The sequence below is a fragment of the Dermochelys coriacea genome, chromosome 1 (assembly GCF_009764565.3).
Source record: "Dermochelys coriacea isolate rDerCor1 chromosome 1, rDerCor1.pri.v4, whole genome shotgun sequence".
Taxonomy (NCBI): domain Eukaryota; kingdom Metazoa; phylum Chordata; order Testudines; family Dermochelyidae; genus Dermochelys; species Dermochelys coriacea.
In genome coordinates, this window is record NC_050068.2 from 82,987,776 (window position 1) to 83,010,730 (window position 22,955).

A 22,955-nucleotide genomic window follows, 5' to 3' on the forward strand; every position below is an offset into this window, starting at 1 on the left:
GTTCGGCTTTTAAAATGTTACTTAAAAAAACATTGGCTTTGTTGAGGAGAAATTCTACCACACTTTGTGTGATGATGGGGAAGCCCAGATTTAAGCATGCTTAGTTTTGGCCCCCACCCAAATGATATGTTTCTCATCCTTATTTGCTTCTGAACATGATATGACTCAACTCATTAAACATTTCAGATTTAAATTAGGGCCAAGAGAAAATATTTCCCCCTGCCAACACATCCTGGGATGGAATTCCATTATCCATCATGCTCCTAAACAGGGATTCCCTCCTACTCAATTCTGAGTAATAATTTGGAAGTAAGATCTTGGTATTCCCTCAGAATGACTGGGCTAAGCTCGCAGCTCAGCGTGAATCACTTGTATACATAGGCACATTGAGAGAGGGTAAATGATCCAATTTGTAGTTAGTGTATGTTTTCCATTCATTTCACTTGCTTCATCAGCCTCGATTCAGCCTCTCTGCAAACCACACCCTCGTTTAAAATGATTACAGTAAGAAAAGGTTGAGCAAGCATGACCACTCTTTTCCTTCAAGGCAAACTGCCTAATATGTACTTTTAGAAGTTACTCCCAGGGAGAAAATAAAAGCTCTTGTCATTTGCAGTAACATGGCGAGAGACCCTGTGCACCTACTGTGTGGTGGGACTTGCAAAGCTACAGAGTGTATGTAAAAGGCAGGGAGTCACCGCTGGATCCTGTCCTCATAGCTGGATGTGGCACAGCAGCTCTCTTCCCATCTGGTGCCCTCAACTGAGAGCTGCTCTGATCCTCCAGTGGTCTGCCTCTTCCTGTGACTTGGTCCTCTGGTTGGGTCACAGTTGAAGTCTACCTCTTCTGGGGTAAAAGAAAGTCCACCAAACCAAAGTCCAAGACCGTGTATCAAGTCTTTGGCTCCAACACTGGGCACTGTGGTCCTCACATCCTTCTCCCAGTCATTTCCATCCGCTTCTACAGGGCTTCAGCCCAGTGCCACCAGTGATTGAGAGGGAGCCCAGTCCCTTCCAGCCCAGGGACTCTATAACCATTGGCATAATTCTAGATCAAGAAAAAAATCAAAAAATGTGTCAAGTAAATCACTGGGACCCTAATCCACTAATAGGAACAAGCATGGTTTTGTGATTATTTATTTATTGGTTTCAGAGTAGCAGCCGTGTTAGTCTGTATTCGCAAAAAGAAAAGGAGTACTTGTGGCACCTTAGAGACTAACAAATTTATTAGAGCATAAGCTTTCGTGAGCTACAGCTCACTTCATCGGATGCATTTGGTGGAAAAAACAGAGGAGAGATTTATATACACACACACAGAGAACATGAAACAATGGGTTTATCATACACACTGTAAGGAGAGTGATCACTTAAGATAAGCCATCACCAACAGCAGGGGGGGGAAGGAGGAAAACCTTTCATGGTGACAAGCAGGTAGGCTAATTCCAGCAGTTAACAAGAATATCAGAGGAACAGTGGGGGGTGGGGTGGGAGGGAGAAATACCATGGGGAAATAGTTTTACTTTGTGTAATGACTCATCCATTCCCAGTCTCTATTCAAGCCGAAGTTAATTGTATCCAGTTTGCAAATTAATTCCAATTCAGCAGTCTCTCGTTGGAGTCTGTTTTTGAAGCTTTTTTGTTGAAGTATAGCCACTCTTAGGTCTGTGATCGAGTGACCAGAGAGATTGAAGTGTTCTCCAACTGGTTTTTGAATGTTATAATTCTTGACGTCTGATTTGTGTCCATTCATTCTTTTACATAGAGACTGTCCAGTTTGGCCAATGTACATGGCAGAGGGGCATTGCTGGCACATGATGGCATATATCACATTGGTAGATGCGCAGGTGAACGAGCCTCTGATAGTGTGGCTGATGTGATTAGGCCCTATGATGGTATCCCCTGAATAGATATGTGGACAGAGTTGGCAACGGGCTTTGTTGCAAGGATAGGTTCCTGGGTTAGTGGTTCTGTTGTGTGGTGTGTGGTTGCTGGTGAGTATTTGCTTCAGATTGGGGGGCTGTCTGTAAGCAAGGACTGGTCTGTCTCCCAAGATCTGAGAGAGCGATGGCTCGTCCTTCAGGATAGGTTGTAGATCCTTGATGATGCGTTGGAGGGGTTTTAGTTGGGGGCTGAAGGTGATGGCTAGTGGCGTTCTGTTGTTTTCTTTGTTGGGCCTGTCCTGTAGTAGGTGACTTCTGGGTACTCTTCTGGCTCTGTCAATCTGTTTCTTCACTTCAGCAGGTGGGTACTGTAGTTGTAGGAATGCATGATAGAGATCTTGTAGGTGTTTGTCTCTGTCTGAGGGGTTGGAGCAAATGCGGTTATATCGTAGCGCTTGGCTGTAGACAATGGATCGAGTGGTATGATCTGGATGAAAGCTAGAGGCATGTAGGTAGGAATAGCGGTCAGTAGGTTTCCGATATAGGGTGGTGTTTATGTGACCATCGCTTATTAGCACCGTAGTGTCCAGGAAGTGGATCTCTTGTGTGGACTGATCCAGGCTGAGGTTGATGGTGGGATGGAAATTGTTGAAATCATGGTGGAATTCCTCAAGAGCTTCTTTTCCATGGGTCCAGATGATGAAGATGTCATCAATGTAGCGCAAGTAGAGTAGGGGCATTAGGGAACAGACTCCAACGAGAGACTGCTGAATTGGAATTAATTTGCAAACTGGATACAATTAACTTAGGCTTGAATAGAGACTGGGAATGGATGAGTCATTACACAAAGTAAAACTATTTCCCCATGGTATTTCTCCCTCCCACCCCACCCCCCACTGTTCCTCTGATATTCTTGTTAACTGCTGGAATTAGCCTACCTGCTTGTCACCATGAAAGGTTTTCCTCCTTCCCCCCCCTGCTGTTGGTGATGGCTTATCTTAAGTGATCACTCTCCTTACAGTGTGTATGATAAACCCATTGTTTCATGTTCTCTGTGTGTGTGTATATAAATCTCTCCTCTGTTTTTTCCACCAAATGCATCCGATGAAGTGAGCTGTAGCTCACGAAAGCTTATGCTCTAATAAATTTGTTAGTCTCTAAGGTGCCACAAGTACTCCTTTTCTTTTTATTTATTGGTGCATTGAGATTGAGGATATCTAGATTCAATTCCCATCTCTGTCACAAACTTCCTGTGTGAGCCTGGAGAAGTCATTGAATCTCTCTGCACCATCTCGTCTGTAAAATGGAGATAATAATGCTCCCTTTGTTTCTCTTGTCTCTTCAGATGGTAAGATCTTCACAGTAAGGATTGATTTAACTAGGGGTATGTACACCACTGGGGCCTGTTGGAGCTACTGTAATACAAATAACCAATCATAAAGAGTGCACAAGTTAGCTTTTTCAGTGAAATACTTGCAAAACAGCCATAGGAATTTCCGCCTTTGCGGTCTGATTCTGCAAGGTAATGAACAACTCCTTGAGGTGCGGCTCACTCATGACTCTCATTTATTTCAATGAGAGTTGAGGGCACTCAGCACTTGCAGGAGTTGCTCAACACCTCACAGATATGAGACCTTAATGATCCGTTCTTACCAAAGATGGCCTCTAGCAGCTTTCCAGGCTAAAAGTTTAGCTGCTAGAAATCCTATTAACAATTTTTCTCAGAGTGGAAGTTCTAATGCCAACATTAACTAATGGAATGTACCAACCTTGGTAAGTACCATGATTTCATCATAACTCCCTCATGTCTAATGCATACAGTAGCTTTAAATACCTCCATGTTGCATATTATATCTATATCCTATATACTGTAACAGGTGTCACTAGAGATTTTGTTTCCTGTATAGGGCAATTAGTTGAAGTTGGGGACTCTTGCACACTAACAAAATGTCAGGCTTTACTATCTCTAATCTGGAAACTTCACTCAACTGCAGTCCCTCATATTCATGGGAATCTATCCAGTGTAAGCAGGGAAACATTTTTCTACTTTATCTGAGTTTTCTCAAGGAACTGAAATCATCCAGTACTGAGTCACATGCCATTTGCAGAGCCCCTGACTAGTGCATAGCAAATTCTAAGAAATCCTTTATTCAGAACGTCCTCCGGTTTTGCAAGCCCAAGAATTCAGGTGACCACAGGAAGCAGTTGAGAGGTTTTCCAGCCTGACCATATCAGCCGTCTCACCACAAGAACTTCCTATTTTGGCTGAGTACCTTCAATCAATTTAAGACTGCTCTTTATGATCAATAGGAGTGAGTTTAAGGATAGTTTGTTTGCTTTCTGTTTGTGAAGTAGTTCTTGTTCACAGGTTTCTCTTTCTTACATGAGAACTGCTACTCTTTGCTTTAATACTTTAAGCCTTTGCTAATTATCCAAATAAGGGAGGAGGGGGAAGCATAATACACCTCTCATTGAGTTTAATGCAAAGTCCACAGTAAAATTAATTACATGAAATATAGCAGGCAAAGAATAAGAACAGAACAATTATTATATGAGTAAATGTGCACTTATATTGAAAAGGACTGCAAATAAATAGCAATGTAAACCTTAGCAGTGATATGGGAAAGTGCTATCTGTCCTAAGGTTTAGAGTTACAGACAGAGATCTTGAAAAGTTTTGTTGTAGAAACAAAAAAACCAAACAAACCAAAAATAACCACAACACAGAACCATTAGTATATAATGAAAATAAACCTCTGAAAGTGACCTCACTGACTGAAAGGGATTTGCATGCATAGAGTTATAGACGTGTAGGTAAATTACTTCAGTTACTGGAAAATAATATTTGCATTGGATAACTTAACACTGGAATAGGGTAAAAAGAGGGCATCTATCTGTATCAGATCTCGACATCCTAACTAGAGCATTGCTATGGATTTTTTCTGTGGGATGCTCTTCTTTTTAAAGCAGAACAATTGTGAAATTGTCTCATGTTGCCTATGATCTCTTAATCCCAATTTCAGCACAGATACCTAACACTGCTTAATGGAGGAAGAGAGATTTGTTCTATTAAAATAAATGTTTGATTCTTCATGGAACGTGTAGACTATTTAGAGAACAGCGAATAGCTTGTGGAATAGATATCTACATGGGTCCTCTATAATTACACTAATTCGTAAGATCTTTGGGGTAAAAACCTTGTATTTTCATCTGTTCTATAGAGTGCCTATCACTGTTAACAGAAAAGAGTCATAATGAAAATACACAACTTTCTGTATCAGGTTAGACGGTTAAGCCATCAGACTGGTATCCTGCCTCAAGCATTAGCCAATGGATCCTTCAGAGGGTTTATATGTAATGCTGCAAATGAAGGGATATATCCTTTACTGGCCTGTGGAGCGAATGGATTACAAAGCCTGGAGTGAAGCTCATGAGAATCTGAGATAAAGCATCCTTGGTTGCTCAGATGAAGACTGAACTATTGGAAGAGGTTAGACTGAACCAAAGCCTGACTGATTTGGACTACACTGCAAGATCCATCTATTTGCTCAGATTTTCCTGCCATAGCCAAAGTCTAAGATTAACTAAATATTAATATAATCCTCCCTGCACCCCAAAAACTGAACTTCCTAAAACCTAGGAAGGGCAAAGAGTAAATCATTATGGACATCTTCCATGCAGTTCTAATGTCCTGTTTTCTTCACTTACTATCACTACTGCTGTGGCAGATATTAAAGCAATGCCAATAACATATTATTAGTTTTCTCAAAACTCACAAATAGTTATCCAGAAGTTCACATTTTAACTTAAAAACAGTAACAACAAATATTAGAAATTACAGAAATGTACCATTAAGGTCACCCAGATGATCTTAACCCTTTCCTGACTCTTACTGATCTTTCACCTTCTGCATACATTAAATGTTGCATTGAAGATGGAGATGTTTAGATGAATGAGCGTTCGATTAGGCTGAAACTCCTTCACGTCCTTAGGTACTTTATTTGTATATTTTCTCCTGTGGAGTCAAGGAACCCTGAAGTACAATGCCTTTGGTTTTGTGCATATGCCCCTGATTCTCCGTTACACTATTGCCCCTTTATACCACTTTGATGATGTAAATGAGCCTTACGTGGTGTTGAGTTGCCTTCATACCTTTGTTCAGAGAGTTTTCCTGCCCAGCACACAGCTGTCGTAAGAGCTCTACACCAGCACCCTGCAGAGATATCATGTTGAGGAAGGGCCAGTGAAGGGAGTGGACTCAGCTGAATGGGCACTGTGCTCTGGTTATTCTCTGTTTCCCAGGGCACTCATTGCCAGACTCCCTCTAGATGTCCCATGTAGCTCTTGTCTTCCTACTCCACTCCAGACCGGCCCTAGACTGTGGCGCGCGCTCTCTCTCTCTCTCTCTGATGCTAGACACACTCATAGACCCGATTGTGGTTCTGTGCCTACCATTTGCCACATAGCAGCTGTACGATTCAGAGCCATACAGACTTTTTAAGTCTGTATTGGGGCAACACAGAGTTAGGAAATGAATGGGGATTCAAATACCCCTGGTATCTGCTTGTAATGACTAAGTAAACTCTCCACAAATGACCCAATACTAGTCAAGGGCACCCATACGCCCAACACCCACAGAATAAAAATAATGTGAAGTGTCTACTCTAGGCTAAGCCATTTTGAGCTATGCCAAGCCAAAACAGAGAGAGGAAATAGAAGAATGTTCACATGAGAACACCTCAAATTTTGAAGCCTCACATCTCCAAAAATGCTTTTTCTGATTTGCCTCCAGCTGCCCAGAAAAATTCTACTCTAGCATAGGTTCGCACCTGTGACATTTCAGATGGATTTGGTTAGTGTTGGCAAAGTTCCTGCGGGTGATGATCAGCCATATAAAGGAAGGCAGGCATCAAATTAAAACTGTGGAAAGTCTGTACTGTTTGTCATACATAACTATGGAGACAAACTCTCCTCCAAAATGTAGCTTTTGGTTCTGGAGGCAAGTTTATCATCAAGAAAATAACTGAGAATTGCAGTGTTTCTGTCTGAGTCACTGGCATTTGGTGTATTTCCTCAGTGCAGTTGTTCATTATAAAAAAACCCCACTGTGTTAGAGTCACAGCTAAAGATGGAAAAAAAATAGCCACAGATAAACTCCCAAGACTTTCTACAGCGAGAGGGGGTGGAGAAATCTGAGGAGGCCCCTCTATGACCACATTCATTGTTTATTTCCTAACCTTTAACATATGGAATGATTTGGAAACATAACAAGGAACATTGCACTGGTATTGAGTTTTTATTTAAAAAAATCAGTTAGACTTGACCTTTTAAATATATTGACAAAACATTATTGAGCCACATGAATGGGCCTTGGATCAGTGTTTTGTCCATAGTAGAGTAACAAAGTTTAGTCTGCAAATATTGACATTAATCTGCTGAGTAAAACATATACAAATTCACAATTACCTTACACACTTACATACGCTATGACTGTCTGAAATAAGGTCATTATATCCTAGAGGTTTAATATTCCCTCCCACTTTTTTTTTTTTTAAAACAACAACAAGCACAAACACTTACGTGCAGAATACTTTGCTCTCTCAGCTATGCATAGCTATAAGGAAGAAGGATTCTCCTTGAAGTTTAATCGTACCATTCTTTTCTGACTTATACTTCTGGACTTCTGTATGCTGCCAATTGAGTTTCTGGCTAACCTCAGACATACAGAATCCTCTTTCCCTCTGGACAGAACAAAAACCTTTTCCATGGTGTTTCTAGTATTATGGCTGCATTCCTTTATTTGAATGTCAAGACTAAGTGGACCAGAGCCAAGAAACAAAATTATACCAATGTCTGTACACTGCCAGCTTATTAACCAAACCACTGAACAAAATACAATTAAAACTAATTTTCTTCCCTTCTGTGGAACTGTAAGGGACATGGAGTGCAGCTGTTGTGATTTGGTTTACGGGCTATGATTTCAACCTCAGTATATTCTTACTGGTACATTTTCAAGGCAGAATATTAGGCTTGCTTCTCCAATAGTTAAAGCTTCAGTTAACAATAATTGTTCTTTCTAGAGTGCCATGAATGTACATTTTACTTTCAAAATAAACAAATTGTGAAGTGGACAGATTATGTTCTCTGACAGATTGGTGCAAATGTGGAGGAACTCCACTGATTTTAATGAGATGACTCCAAATTTATACTGGAGTAACTGAGAGCAGAATATGGCCTAAGGTCCGTGCCCATAACATGTGGCACACTGACAGTTTACCCTTGAAATAATATATCTTAGCACAATAAGAGAGCTAATTCTTTGGACATCGTGTTTCAGTTGTATTGTGCAAATTTAATCTATTACGCTTTTCTGGTTCAAGTGCAAGTATGCACCTGCTACAACTAGTAACAGGCCAAATTCTGCTGTCAGGGATATTGACTTCACTGCAAATGTGCTACCAGAAATGAGAAGAGAATTTGTCCCAAGGTCTTCAAATCAGTGGTGCGTGATGTTATTTTCTCTTGAACTGAAGCGAGAAGCAGTAGAGGATTTAATATACTTTTGCCCACAAATGTTCCCTCGTAGTGGCGCATTCAAGCTTTTAGATGCAGTATTTTCTTACAAGCTGTTAATTACAACACACAAGCTCTTAATCATTCCAAGCATTTTGGCTTAAATCCAGTAATAGATATAAGCAGCCAAGTCAAAACCATCTTTTCGCTTCTTCCACAACTGTCTCTCTTATTTACAATCTCATACACACAGGTTTCAGGACTGGATACTTTCATGATGTGAAATAACAGCACTGTAATAATTAAGATGGCTCAAATAAACCTTAATTAGGATTTAGCAAGCATTCTTGTTAGCCTGATGTCCAGTGGTCAGGTCTGCCTGCATCAGCATGTGCACTGTTACATGCTTGTTTTGAATGTTTTCTGCAGCAAATTAATGTGCAGATCGGACACCATGACAGTGTAGGTGTTCAGGCAGCATAGGGTATGTAAATTAGAAGCAGTTGCAGAAAATCTGGTGTCTTATCTTAAATTAAACTATAGTATTTAATGCATATTTCTTTAGCATGTATGCATTTTATGTGCATGTACATTATATGTGCATAACTGTATCTTGAGTAATACTTTTAATAAGAGACTGGTGTTTAATAAACATGTAGACTTTTTTGCCCTGACTTACACCTTGTACAAACCCATTTAAATCATTAGGTTGCATAGGGTATAAACGGGACAGAATTTCATCCATAATATAATGATTATCACAGAATCATAGAAATATAGGACTGGAAGGGACCTTGAGCGGTCATCTCATCCAGCCCTCTGTGCTGAGGCAGAATCAAGTAAATTAGACAATCACTGACACATATTGGTCTAACCTGTTCTTAAAAAACCTCCAATGATGGGGATTCCACAACCTCCCTTGAAGCCTAGTCCAGTGTTTAACTATCCTTATAGTTAGAAAAAAATCTCTAATATCTAACCTAAATCTCCCTTGCTGCAGATTAAGCCTATTACTTCTTGTCCTACCTTAAGTGGACATGCTGAACAATTGATCATCATCCACTTTATAACAGCCCTTAATGTATTTCAAGACTGTTATCAGGTCTCCCTTCAGTCTTCTTTACTTAAGGCTAAACTTGACCAGTTTTTTAACTTGTCTTCGTAGATCAAGTTTTCTAAACCTTTTATCATTTTGTTGCTCTCCTCTGGACTCTCTCCAATTTGTCCACATTTTTCTTAAAGTATGGTGCCCAGAACTGGACACAATACTCCAACTGAGGCCTCAACAGAGTGGGACAATTACCTTCTGTATCTTACAAATGACACTTCTATTAATCATATTAGCCTTTTTTGCAACTGCATCACATTGTTGACTCAGATTCAATTTGTGATCCACTATATGCCACATTATGTGCCAGATTCTGCCTCTGTCACATGAATAGTACTTTGCTTGCAGGGGAAGATACCCATTTGACCTGTGGGAGGCGGGACAGAAACTAGCCCTACCCTAATTACATATATAACATTGGTTGAGCACCTTCAGAGCATTCATGGGCAGATGTTTCAAGTGGTTCTCTTTTGGAATGTGCATAACTTTATAAGGAAAAAGGTGGATAAACAGAGAGTGAAATTCTGTCCCCAATAAAGTTTCCAGTTGTACATTTTCTAGTGTTTTGTCCGGTCTAATTTCAATTGAGTTGGCAGAATATTGAAAAAAATTATTTGTGAACATCTTCACTAATTCTGATTCTTACACTTTTTCTGTTTTCTTGTCTGTGAACATCCATGGGGACAGATTTTTGTCAACAGGAATGTTTGGGGAGTCTGTCTTTCACACAAAGTGCATGTGAACAAAAATATTTGTGTAAAAATACAGATTCACTATTCATGCTGGAAGTACTTGTCTGATTTCTGAGGTTTCATTCATCCCATCAGGGAGCAGATACAGAACCCACATGATTTAATTGACTAATTACAGCCCTGGAAAACTATATAGTGAATAATCAATGCAAATAAACTGTGAACAACCCATAGCCTGAAATACCCCTTCAAGGTGCTGATCAAACAATTGCAAATAATGGGTACATTTTATAAAAATCCACATATTTGCAAATAATTAATGCACAGGAAAAAAATCTAGACAGATTATCTGATAAATAGATAAACTAACCCTCATTTTAAATGTCCAAATCAATGGGGCTTCCACAATTTCCCCTGAGACACTTTTCCACAACCTAATACCACGTATCTAACAGCGAGGAAGAATTTCCTTGTAGTCAGCTTAAATTTTATTTTTCTTAATGTCATTCTTTTCCTCCTAATTATTCCCTGTGTGCTACCTTAAATACTACTTTTCATCCTTAGTGTTTACACTCTCCCAATATTTGTAGACTATTTCTGTCTACAAATTCATCTGTAAACTAAAATATGCATATTTAGCCCTTTTAATCATTCCTCATGTCAATTTTTCTAATATTTAAAAATTATCTTCTCTGAACTCCCTCCAATTTGGTAATATTTTTGTGGTAATCTGGTGACCAGAAATGAATGCAATATTCCAGGTGTGGGAATACCCAAGACAAATAAGGAGGGTCTCTTATCTCCCTGCTCTGTTATATGATGCCTTTGTGAATGCAAATCAAAGCTTCACTGGCCTTTTTTCTGCCACATCATGTTGAAAACATTACTAATGTTTTGTCCACCATTGCCCCTTGGATCTCTTTCACCATTATTGTTTTTACAGTTTATTCCTCCCACTGAGTGTCTATATTGCAGAACAATTTTCTCAAGTGTATTACCTTGCATTTCTTCAACTCAAGTGTTCTTTCATCTCTGCCCATGTTTTTTAGCTCTCTGACTTCACTAGTTACAGACCTTCTCACTTCAATATCATCTCCGAATTTCATTTAAAAACTGTTTGCTTCCTCTGCATGATAATCAATAGAGAAGTTAAATAAATCTCAAACAAACAGAGACACCTATGGGTCCCACTATGCATCTCTGCCCCAAATATACTATAACACATTGTTACTTATAACTCTTTGTTGTTGTCCTCCAGCCGGTTTTTTATCCTTATGCTTGTGCTCCTATCCAAACCAATTTGAGTTAATTTTTCAAGATTCAAGAGAGCAACAGCAAATGCTTTATTTAAAATCCCAATAAAGTACACTGATTATTGGGCAACAGGCAGAATGAAGAAGGTAAAGGGAAGTGCAAGATTTTTTCTGAAGATCTCCACTACAAAGTAGAACACCTGTCAAAATAGAATGGTCTGCTGCTGTTTCATTCCATCCTATCACACCATCTCCCAGCTTTCTAAATGCCTAGCCAAAATCAGCAACTGGATGAAAAAGCCACTGCCCAAAACTGGGCCCAAGGATAACGGAGATGATGCTGGTAAGAAGAGCTAAGAACTTCATTGAACTTAGTCTTCCAAAGAGGAATAGGCACAGAGGGTAAATTTTCAAAACATCTAAGTGACTTAGGAGCTAATACTCCATTTTCAAAAGTGAGTCAAACACTTAGGAACCTCAGTGTCATAGATTCATAGATACTAAGGTCAGAAGGGACCATTCTGTTCATCTAGTCCGACCTCCTGCACAGCGCAGGCCACAGAATCTCACCCACCCACTCCTATGAAAAACCTCACCTATGTCTGAGCTATTGAAGTCCTTAAATCATGGTTTAAAGACTTCAAGGAGCAGAGAGTGTCATTGGAAGTCAATGGGACTTTGGCTCCTAAGTACCTAAAATACTTTTGAAAATGGAATGTTGGCTCCTAAGCCATTCAGGCACTTTTGAAAATTTTACCCATAGCTTTTTTGGAACCAAATGAGGCAGTTTCAAGTAGAGTGGAATGGAACAGGGCTAGGATAGATCTGTGTGTGGACTGGCTGAGAACCAAAGAAAGTTGTTCCTGAGGAGCCCTTGCAGCAATTTATGAGTTTATGATCTTAAATTATGCTGGTTTTTTTCTATTTAATATCTATCATTGTTCAAAACTATATGCCAAACATATTGTAAAAAAAGTAGACTAGAATAACTTATTAACAAGTTTGTTAACCTTACTCATAGACTTATAGACTTTTAGGCCCCAAGGGACCATTATGATCATCTGATTTGCTGCACATCATCGGCCACAGAACCTCACTCATCCACTCCTGTAATTGATATTTGCTACTAGCAGTCACAGATCAGCTACATGCTATTGTAGGCAGTCTCATCATACCATCCCCTCCATAAACTTATCAAGCTCAGTCTTAAAACAACTTAGGTTTTTTGCTCCCAGTATTCTCCTTGAATGGCTGCTCCAGAACTTCATTCTTCTGATGGTTAGAAACCTTCATCTATTTTCAAGCCTAGGCTTATTGATGGCCAGTTTATATTCATTTGTTCTTGTGTGAACATTGGTGTTTAACTTAAATAACAACTCCCCGTCCCTGTTTTTTGAGGATTCCTTCTCACTGCTGAATATATTTAGCCTACATTCTGTGATATAGCCATATCCTAGAACCAATACTGTAGTCCAGGTAACCATTGATACTAGCAGTTGGGATTTTTCCAACAATATCAGATGTTTAATTGCTGAGAACTGTTGTTGAGAGCTGTACCAAAATATCTCAAGCACCATAGGGTTAAATACAATCTCGATTTGGTTTGAAGGGAGAGTATACAGTATTTATTGTTGGTATTTCAATGACTGGAAGGATATGCTGGCTTGTATGAAATATATGGCTTTTTATTCTAGATACTAGAGTACAAAAGGTTAAGGCTGTTCAGCAGCAGACACAGAAAACAATTCAATAATACACTCACACTCACACATACACACAGCTGGGCAGGCTAATAAACCCATATGGAACTCCTAGAAAAGCTATTTTAAGTTTTGTAGGAAGTTAATCCTGTTCCAACAATTTGACTAAGAACTGTAAAAATATCTTTGCTGAGGAAGGGTATCAACATTTTAATCTACCTTGCATTGATAAAGAGAGGAGGTTGGTTCATTTTCATGGAATAAAATGAAGGCAAAACAAAACACTCTTTGTCTGAAGAAATATTGCACCTGCAGTAAGTTCATTGCTGACATCCTTAGGTGAAATTTGATTTTTCCTCCTTCCTCCTCCCGTCATCATTTTCAGTGCTGACTTGGAATGTGAGGCACGCAAGCCATCCTTCTTGTCACTGACAAATTTCTTTCTTCAACTGTGAAAAAAGCCTTCCTCACCTAAGTTACCATCAGCAAGTCCTCTCAGCAATGCACCTGCACCTTGTAACATTATACTAAACTTTGCAGGGCTTCATACTTGTGTGACAGACTGGAGAGATCAATTTCCTGCCCATCTCAAGCTCAGAACTAAAGTCCTGTTCTGACAAGGAAGGCCTTTTTAAAATAGACCTGGTTTTCAAGGCTGTGAATCAGATTGAGAGGTAAATAAATCCTATCCATTTGATATAGGAATCCTGATTTCACTGAAGGAGAAAACTGCATTAAAGCTGTAGCTATTACTCTAAAGTTGTAGTTAAGAAGGAGATGCAACTGTAATCCATCTTTTATTAAGTGGCCCATAATTTTCTCAAACATATTCCTTTAGGGATGAAATTCTCCATATTTACATATATGTAGATATACATATATACATGTTGCTATTGGGACCCAGATCATCCCTCCAGGAGGAAAGTCTATGGAAGGAGCTGCTGGTGTAGGAAATCCTTGCAGAGGATCATCTTGTAGAGATTCTTTGAAGTCTGGACTGAAAACTTGACTAAGAAGCTTTACAAATAAATGAAGGCAGGCTGGGCTATTGTAAAGCTTAAGGGAGAGTCTCTGTAGAAGCCTCGTGGACACAAAGAAATAAGTAGGTTCTACGCCCTTACAGTAAGGGATTGTACAGTATGTTCAGACCTCTGATTTGCCTTGCAAAACTCATTGAGAACTATGTAACAAACTAAGTTTGCAAAAAATTACTTTAGTAGGCATGACTTGTTAAAGTGGTGATTCCCCAAAACGGACACGCTCAAATGATGGGGTTGTTCAGACTTTGGGAATCAAATCAGGATTAGTTCCTTTTGTTTTGAATTCAAGCCAGGTATAAACTTCAGGGGGCTGGGGAGCTCTGTCTTTTCATATGCATTGGTCCTGCCACCAGGGATAGAGTTAACAGGCAGCAGGTATAGGAAGCATTCTTGAAGAGTGATGCTGATGAGAAAAGAAGGGTTCTTACGGGAGGACATGCAGGGCAAAGATGAGAGAACCCAGTGGGGAAATAATGGGAGGAAGAAGAAAGGGGGGAGGGCAAGAAGAAATTAGATTGAAGGGAAATAGATGCTGTAAAAGGTGGAAAGGCAGAAAAGATACACATGGCTATAGAAAGAAAAATTTTCACCAGGGCAACCAATGACAGAAAGTCTGGGCATCCTTTATTAATAGATTCATATATTATGAAGCCAGAAGAAACCATTGTGATCATTTAATTTGATCTCCCATATAACACAGGCCAGAGGACTTGCCTGAATTAATTCCTGTTTGAACTAGAGCAGAGCTTTTAGAAAAACATGCAATCTTGATTTAAAAATTGCCAGTGATAGAGAATACACCACAGCCCTTGTTCAGTTGTTCCAATGATTAATTACCCTATTACAAATTTGTGCCTTATTTCTAGTCTGGATTTATCCCTCTTCTACTTCTAGCCACTGGATCATCTTATTCCATTGTCTGCTAGATTGAAGAGCCCTCTATTAACACATTTCTTTTCCCAATGTAGGTATTTACAGGTTCTGATGAAATCTTCTCTTTATAAAATTAAACGGGTTGAGCTTCTTGAATCTTTCACCATAAGGTATGTTTTCCCGTCATTTAATCATCCTCATGGATCTTCCTGAATCTTCTCCAATTTATCAACATCCTTCTTGAATCATGGACACCAGAACTGGACACAGTTTTGCAGTAGAAAGTCGCATCATTACCAAATAAAGAGGTAATATAACCTCCCTACTCCTACTCAACATTCCACTGTGTATACAACTAAGGATAACATTACTCCTTTTAGTCACAGCATCACAATAGAAGATCATGTTTAGCTGATTATCCACCATGACCCCAAAAGTCCTTTTCAGGGTCTCTGCTTCCCATGATGCAGTCCCCCATCCTGTAAGTATGGCCTAAATTCTTTGTTCCTAGATGAATTACTTTACATTTGGTCAGATTAAAGGGCATATTGTTTGCTTAGGTCCATCTTATCAAGTGATCCGGACCATTTTGTATTAGTGACCTGTTCTCTTAATTATTCACCAGTTCCCCAATCTCTGTCATCTGCAAACTTTATCAGTGTTGATTTTATGGTTTCTTCTAGATTACTGGTAAATAACATTAGGTTAAGAACCCTACTAGAAACATACCTGCTATTTTCAGCTCTGTCAGTTAACCAGTTTCTAATCCATTCAATGTGTGCCATGTTGATTTTATATTGTTCTTAATCAAAAGGTTGTGTGATACCAAGTAAAATGCCTTACAGAAGTCTATTTCATCAACACTATTATCTTTATCAATCAAACTTGTAATCTCAACAAAAAAGATAGCAAGTTAAACAAGATGTTTTTCATAAATCTGTGATGATTGACTTTAATTATATTATCATTCCTTAATTTCTTATTAAGCAGGTCCTGTATCAGCCATTCCATTATTTTAACCAGACTGATATCAGACTGACAGACTATAATTATACAGGTGGTCCTATTTACCCTTTATAAATAGTGGTACAACATTAGCTTTCTTCCAATCCTCTGGAACTTCCCCTGTGCTTTTAGACTTATTGAAAATCATCATTAATGTTTCAGAGAACTCCTCAGCCTGCTCTTTTAAAAATCTTGGGTAAAAGTTATCAGGACCTGCTGATTTTTAAATGTCTAGCTTTAATAGCTTCTGTTTAAAATATTCCTTAGTTACTATTGGAATGGAAAGTATTTCATTATCATCAGATGAAACATCATTAGGTATTTCTCCAAATATAGAACAGAAATATTTATTGAACTCTTCTGGCTTTTCTACATTATTACTGACAATTCTACTATTTCCATTTAGTAATGGATCAATATCATTGGTAGGATTTATTTTGTTCCTAATGTACTTTAAAAATCCTTCTTATTGTCCCTATCTCTGTTTGCCTGATTTCTTCTTGTGTCCTTTTGCTTCTCTTCTTTGCTTCTCTTCTCTCTCAATTTTCTACAATCCCTTCCTTCTGATTTATATTTATTGCTATCAGTTTTCCTCTTTTTCCATTTGTTATACATGTTTTTTTAAAAATGTTTTAAAGTTCCCTTCACTTCCCCCCTTTTAACTATTGTAGCCTTTTTTCTCAATTGTGGGATAGTGGCTTTTTGAGATCTAGTAAAACAATTTCCAATTATCATTCACACTTTTCTGTTTAAATTCTTTCTCCCAATTGATCAGGCTCATAATTGCTATCAGCTTTGTGAAGTGGGCACTTATAAAGCACCAAATGTATATATTACTGATTTGCACAAAACAAATGTAATGTACCTACGCTACCATTAATGTTCATTTTTGCTTCCTGTATCAATTTTCTACAAGTTCTAGGTCTGTGATCAATTCCTTTTTATATGTCAGGACAAGGGCTAATATAGAATTCCCCTGTGTTGAATGGAACACTTTTTTAGTTAGGAAATTCCCATCTATAATTTTTAGAAGTTCTGATGACATTTTAGTATTGGCAGCATGACACCTCCAGCATATATTATTCTGATTGAAGCCTCACATGACACTGTAGCTTATTCCCTTCACATTATAGATAGCTGCTTAAGGAGTCAGTCATCCTGTTCTCAAGGTACCTGCAATCTCCCCTCCATTGGGGGGGGGCAGGATCCTGTGATCAGTTTCCAGAAAACAAAAGACAGCAGTACAAGCCTGGCAAGGAATGTGGCCAGGGTCGTTGGGGCCAGGGTGAGGCAGATGGCATGTGCTAATTCATTTTTGTCATGAACCTCTACTGCTGGAGCTCCAACAGAGCTATGGTTGGAAATTACATCTGCCTTCCCTTGGGTGAATGGGAGTTTTGCATGAATAAACTTAGCAGGATTTGGCCCACAATAATCAACCTTTCATTTTTGGGGCTAAATCTGGTCCTGCATTTCTAACAGAGGCAAAACTCCTATTAAAATCAAAGAGGAAATTTACCTGAGTAACAGCCTGATCCTGAGAGATACTCGTCACCTGCCAGGATTGAGTCCCAAGGTGGCAGAGTAATGGACAGAAATTGGTACCATCTGATGGTTCTTCAGTGGCCTGTGTGAAATCAGTTGATAGTCTCAGTTCAGTCTCTAGTAGTGGACACACGTCCACATCACAAAGGGAGTCTTGTCAGCAGCTTCAGATGGAAGACTTTATGGGCATGGAGACTATGGCCTGTCTCCATGAGGAAGGTTTTGCCAGTATAGCTGTATAGCGGTGAACTCGCATAGTAGAGACGCAGTTTATAAAAACAAGAGTCCTTTTGCTGGAATAGTTTAATCCAGTTACCTGAATGAAATAAGTTATATGAGCCAAAAAACCTTTTGGTTGGTACAACTGTTTCTACACTAGGGCTTTTGGGACCACAGCTATGTCAGTTAGAGGTATGATTTTTTAATACCCCAACTGACATAGCTATGCTGGCAAAACTTTTAAGTGTAGACCAGGCCTGACCTATCTTCTTGGCTCTAGAGTTGGGTCTCCACAGTGCAAACAGGGAGTGGATGTTGTGTAGTGTGGGAAGCTGGCTGCTTTTGCAGTATGTCTTCTATGAATAAAGCAAGGAATCTAGTCTACCAAGTTGTGAGTACATCACATTCTCATAATGCTAAATTCATAAAAACAAAATCAATAAGAAATAATTATTCTATATGTAGCTGGGAAACCAGTGCCTAAAGTACTGATATGTCTCAGGCCTCACCTCTTGACAGCTATTCATTAATCTCTAGGGAATGCCCACTCCCTTAAACATATGTCCTAATAAACAACCACCATTTCTTTTCTTCTGCAGCAGCAAAACTATAACAAACAGAGGGCAGAATGTATATACATTTAATATAAAAGATTTCCCTGTAAAATACTGTGTGATCTATTGTATCAAATACAATCTGTTAAATGTTATGATTACTGTTTTGTCACCAGAAGCCCTGGACATTTTACTATACGTAATTTCCTTCTACTATATCTGGTTTGGTCACTCTGTTGGCAGACCAGGTGCCAGTTTATGACAAAAGCCCAGGGCCTCAATGAACACTGACAAATGCATAGCTGGAAACCAGTCTGGCTCATCTGTGGTATAGTTAAAATAGATATTAGTGTTCATAAGAACATAAGAATGGCCATACTGGGTCAGACCAAAGGTCCACCTACTTAGTATCCGGTCTTCTGACAGCGGTCAATGCCAGGTGCTTCAGAGGGAATGAACAGAACAAATAATCATCAAGTCGCCCATTCCCAGCTGGTAAACAGAGGCTAGGGACACCATCCCTGCCCATGCTGGCTAATAGCCATTGATGGACCTATCCTCCGTGAATTTATCTTGTTCTTTTTTGAATCCTGTTATAGTCTTGGCCATCACAAAGTCTTCTTCCAACGAGTTCCACAGGTTTACTGTGCGTTTATAAGAATACAAAAAGAAAAGGAGTACTTGTGGCACCTTAGAGGCTAACAAATTTATTAGAGCATAAGCTTTCGTGAGCTACAGCTCACTTCATCGGTTGCATCCGATGAAGTGGGCTGTAGCTCACGAAAGCTTATGCTCTAATAAATTTGTTAGCCTCTAAGGTGCCACAAGTACTCCTTTTCTTTTTGCAAATACAGACTAACACGGCTGCTACTCTGAAACCTATAAGAATACAGTTAGTGTTTAGACTTTATGGAATGCTTGTAGAATGCTGTATGTATTAATCCTACTTATAATATCTGTATCCCATGGTATAAAGTTATATTGAGTGTTTGCTCTGTAAGCTCTGTCACTGTGTAACTCATCAGACAGGAAAAGAAGCATTAATTAAAGTGAAGTGCTCGTCCTGCACACAAGATGACCCGTTGAAGACAAATGAGGCATTGTGTAGCATCAAAGGACAGGGATCTTGTTGATTGCATTCCTCACTTCCCTCCAGGAAGAGGAAGCCTGCGTAGGAACTCCGCCCACCATCTTGCAATCTGGGGTGAGAGAGTGGGGATAAAAATCCTTGACTGGATCTTTTATGCTCTCTGGACTCTGATGGGCAAAGATTCCAAAACATTAGCAAGAGATCCACATGCTGCTTGGCATAAATCAGTCTTAAAGGAGCTGCTTATTACAGAAGCTTATATTACCTTTTTAAATCTAAGACTCTAACTCAATTGTGTGTGTATGTTTCCTGGTTGAACCTTGTAAATACCTCTCATTTCTTTTTCCAAGTGAATAAATCCTTAGTTGGTTTATTACAGGATTGACTACAAGTGTTGTCTTTGGTTTGAGATCTGTGTACAATTGACCTGGGGTAAGTAACTTGAATATTGTTGTGGGTTTAGCTAACTGCTAATAGAATGCTCCCGTAACTAGTAGTAGAACTCTGTTTTCAGCACACAGCCACACAGTAATTATTCCTTTAATCCTAGGAAATTAATAAAGCTTGATGGTCTACATCCGTTGGACAGAATCTTATAGTCCAATTGACGACATTGTTGACACTTAGAAGACCTCTATTAATGGCAGGGTCACCGAACTTGCATCATTTGCTGGTGCAGTATGGCTCCGAGTCTTTGATCCTGGTAGGCATAAACATGTTGCAATTTCCTCATTCACAGTTTTTAATATCTAAGATTAAACATATATTTCTTCTTACTCCCCCTCTCCTCATCATTTCTTCTTCTCTTCTCTCTCTCCCTCAACTTTAAAAATAAGCTGAAGGATTTGTGTAAATACATTTAAGAAAAACTGATTATGAGGTGTAAAATCAGCAATGATACAATCCTGCAAGATGCTTAGGACCATCAACTTTTGCTGACTCCACTGGGAGTTGAGGATGTTTAGCACCTTGCAGGATCAAGCCCTAGCAGAAAAAATGTTCAAAATGACAAATATATTATTGTTTGCCCATAAATGAACACATGGGTCTGTGTTTTTTCTTATAAAACTTGCTAGATCAAGCATATAAAGCAATAGGAAGTACAGGACTGGCAAAAAGTAAAAGGAAAATATTTTAAAACATTTTGTTTTACCTTTTTAGTAATCAATTATTATTTATTATTGTTTTATTATTATTTAACTCTTTACAACCTTAACTTTGACATTTCTTGATTCTGTGTGTACTTAACCTTTATGTTTTCTTAGGGCCACTTTTTACATGGAATTTCCTAGATTATTTTAAAAAGAAAAATTGGAGGAAGGGGAGAGGGCGAAGAGTCCAGTCTGGCTGCTAAACACCCTGTGTGTAAAATTCCATAATCGGAAACTAATTGCCTATACACCACTGGGATCCTGCCATCCTTCACAGAGGCCATCAGAACCCAATTTCCCTTGACTCAGAACTTCTGGGTCCTGAGGAAAATGTACCCTTTCATTTTTAGTGATGCTACTCCACTACTACAAATATCTAATAAATAATAATAATAATGGTTTTACCCTCTACTTCTAGAGAGAGAAAAATATTTCACACATATTGCTTGGACCACTAATCTGTATCCTCCAGCAGCAGTTGAAAGCCCAATTAATAATATGGGTATCTTCCATCTCTTTTTGTTTCTAAATTCCCTGTTATTCTCTCATTACAAAATCTATTTATGCCAAATATTCTCAGCCTTTTTGCTTCTGTTCTGTTTGTATACTGTGGAAGGCAGCAGACATATAACATGTTGTTTCTCCCCTATATGGTTCTCGGTGCTCCTCCATGGGCACCTAATAATAGTAAATACTAATATCGACTAGCCATACTTACTGTGGATACTGCTACTCACTGTACATACATCCCTGATTAAACGGCACACTCTTCTTCCCCTCCTCGAAAAGCGGAAGTCCAGGTAACATAAATCTGGCATAGCTGAGTAAACATCACTTGCTTCTGCCCCTGGCATAGTGGGTGTTCCAAGGAGGTGTTAGGGATAGGGGCTGCTCTGATGTGGATTGAGACTGAACCACAGGGGAGGCAGAGGGAGAAAAAAGCCTCTTCCCTAGGCGCACTGAGCAGAACTCAGGCACACCTGAGCCTCTGACTTGAAGTACTTTTTTTCTCAAAAAGAAAAGGAGTACTTGTGGCACCTTAGAGACTAACAAATTAAAGGTGCCACAAGTACTCCTTTTCTTTTTGCGAATACAGACTAACACGGCTGCTACTCTGAAACCTACTTTTTTCTGACATGCAGTGTTGTCTAGTGGATAAGTTTGAGCTCTGTCATAACAGGAACCTGGGTTTTGTTACTAGAGCTGCCACTATTTCTCATGGTACTTTGAGCCTTAGCACATTCTGTGTGCCTTCATTACCCCATCTGTAAAATTGGAGTAATTATATTTGCCTCCTTCCTAGAATGCTGTGAGCTTTGTCAAGTATGGATTGTAAAGGATGGAGCTTCAGGAAGACTAATCAGTACAAGAGTTAGAAATACAACTCAGGACCTCTTGGTTCCCAGCCCTGTACACATCCCTCTAGAATAAGCAAACATTCTGATATGACTTGTTGCAGGAAGATCTTTTTTCCAGGCCCTTCATTTTCCTGAAACATTTGGAAATGGCTCCTTTAACCTGAAGAGAATAACACAGCGGTATTGCAAGTTAACCAAGCCATGTGTGTGTGGGTATGCAGTGTAATCTTAGTTGTGCATTTCACAAGCATAGCAAAAACACTCATGCAAAATGCACTGAGCATGTCTAAAGCGTGGCTTTCACAGGCTCACCCCTTGATTAAATCAAAACCAATTATCCTCTAGAATGTTTTGTGCCAAATTTCAACTTTCTACCCTCGGCCATTTTTAATGTACAGCTGTTCAAGCTAACTGCAATTTTTTAAATATAATAGGGAGTGTATTTTTTTTCATTCTCCTCATATTCCCAGGTAGTTTAACCAGTTTTGTTCAGCATTTCTGACATTTAGGTAGAGCCCAACCTCGAAACATTTTAACTAAAAGGGGGGGGGGGAAAGTTTCAGACAGATGCTGTACTGCAAAAGAGCAGCTTAGAAGGGAAATTGTTTCACAAACTTCTCTTAGTGGGTCTTGACCAAAACCCCTAAATTTTCTGAAAATACCCATAAAATGGATTCTTTAGGATTGTTTTCCTTGCAAATTACTTTGATACTGCTATAGTATCATACTTTCTTTTTGTTCCCTGAGGATTCATCATTTTCTATGAGTTTCTTTTCTGTGAGCCAGTATTGGAAAGTATAATGCAGTTTTACTATGATGATGTCTAGTAAGATATCAGGGAATCCTCAAGGATTGCTATTTTTTATTTTATTATATATATATATATTTGTGATTTACACTGGAGCTGGGGCTTTAGATTTGCTTTGACTGGGAATAGGAAGTTTCAGTTCACTCTTGGGAAGTAAAAGAGCATTAT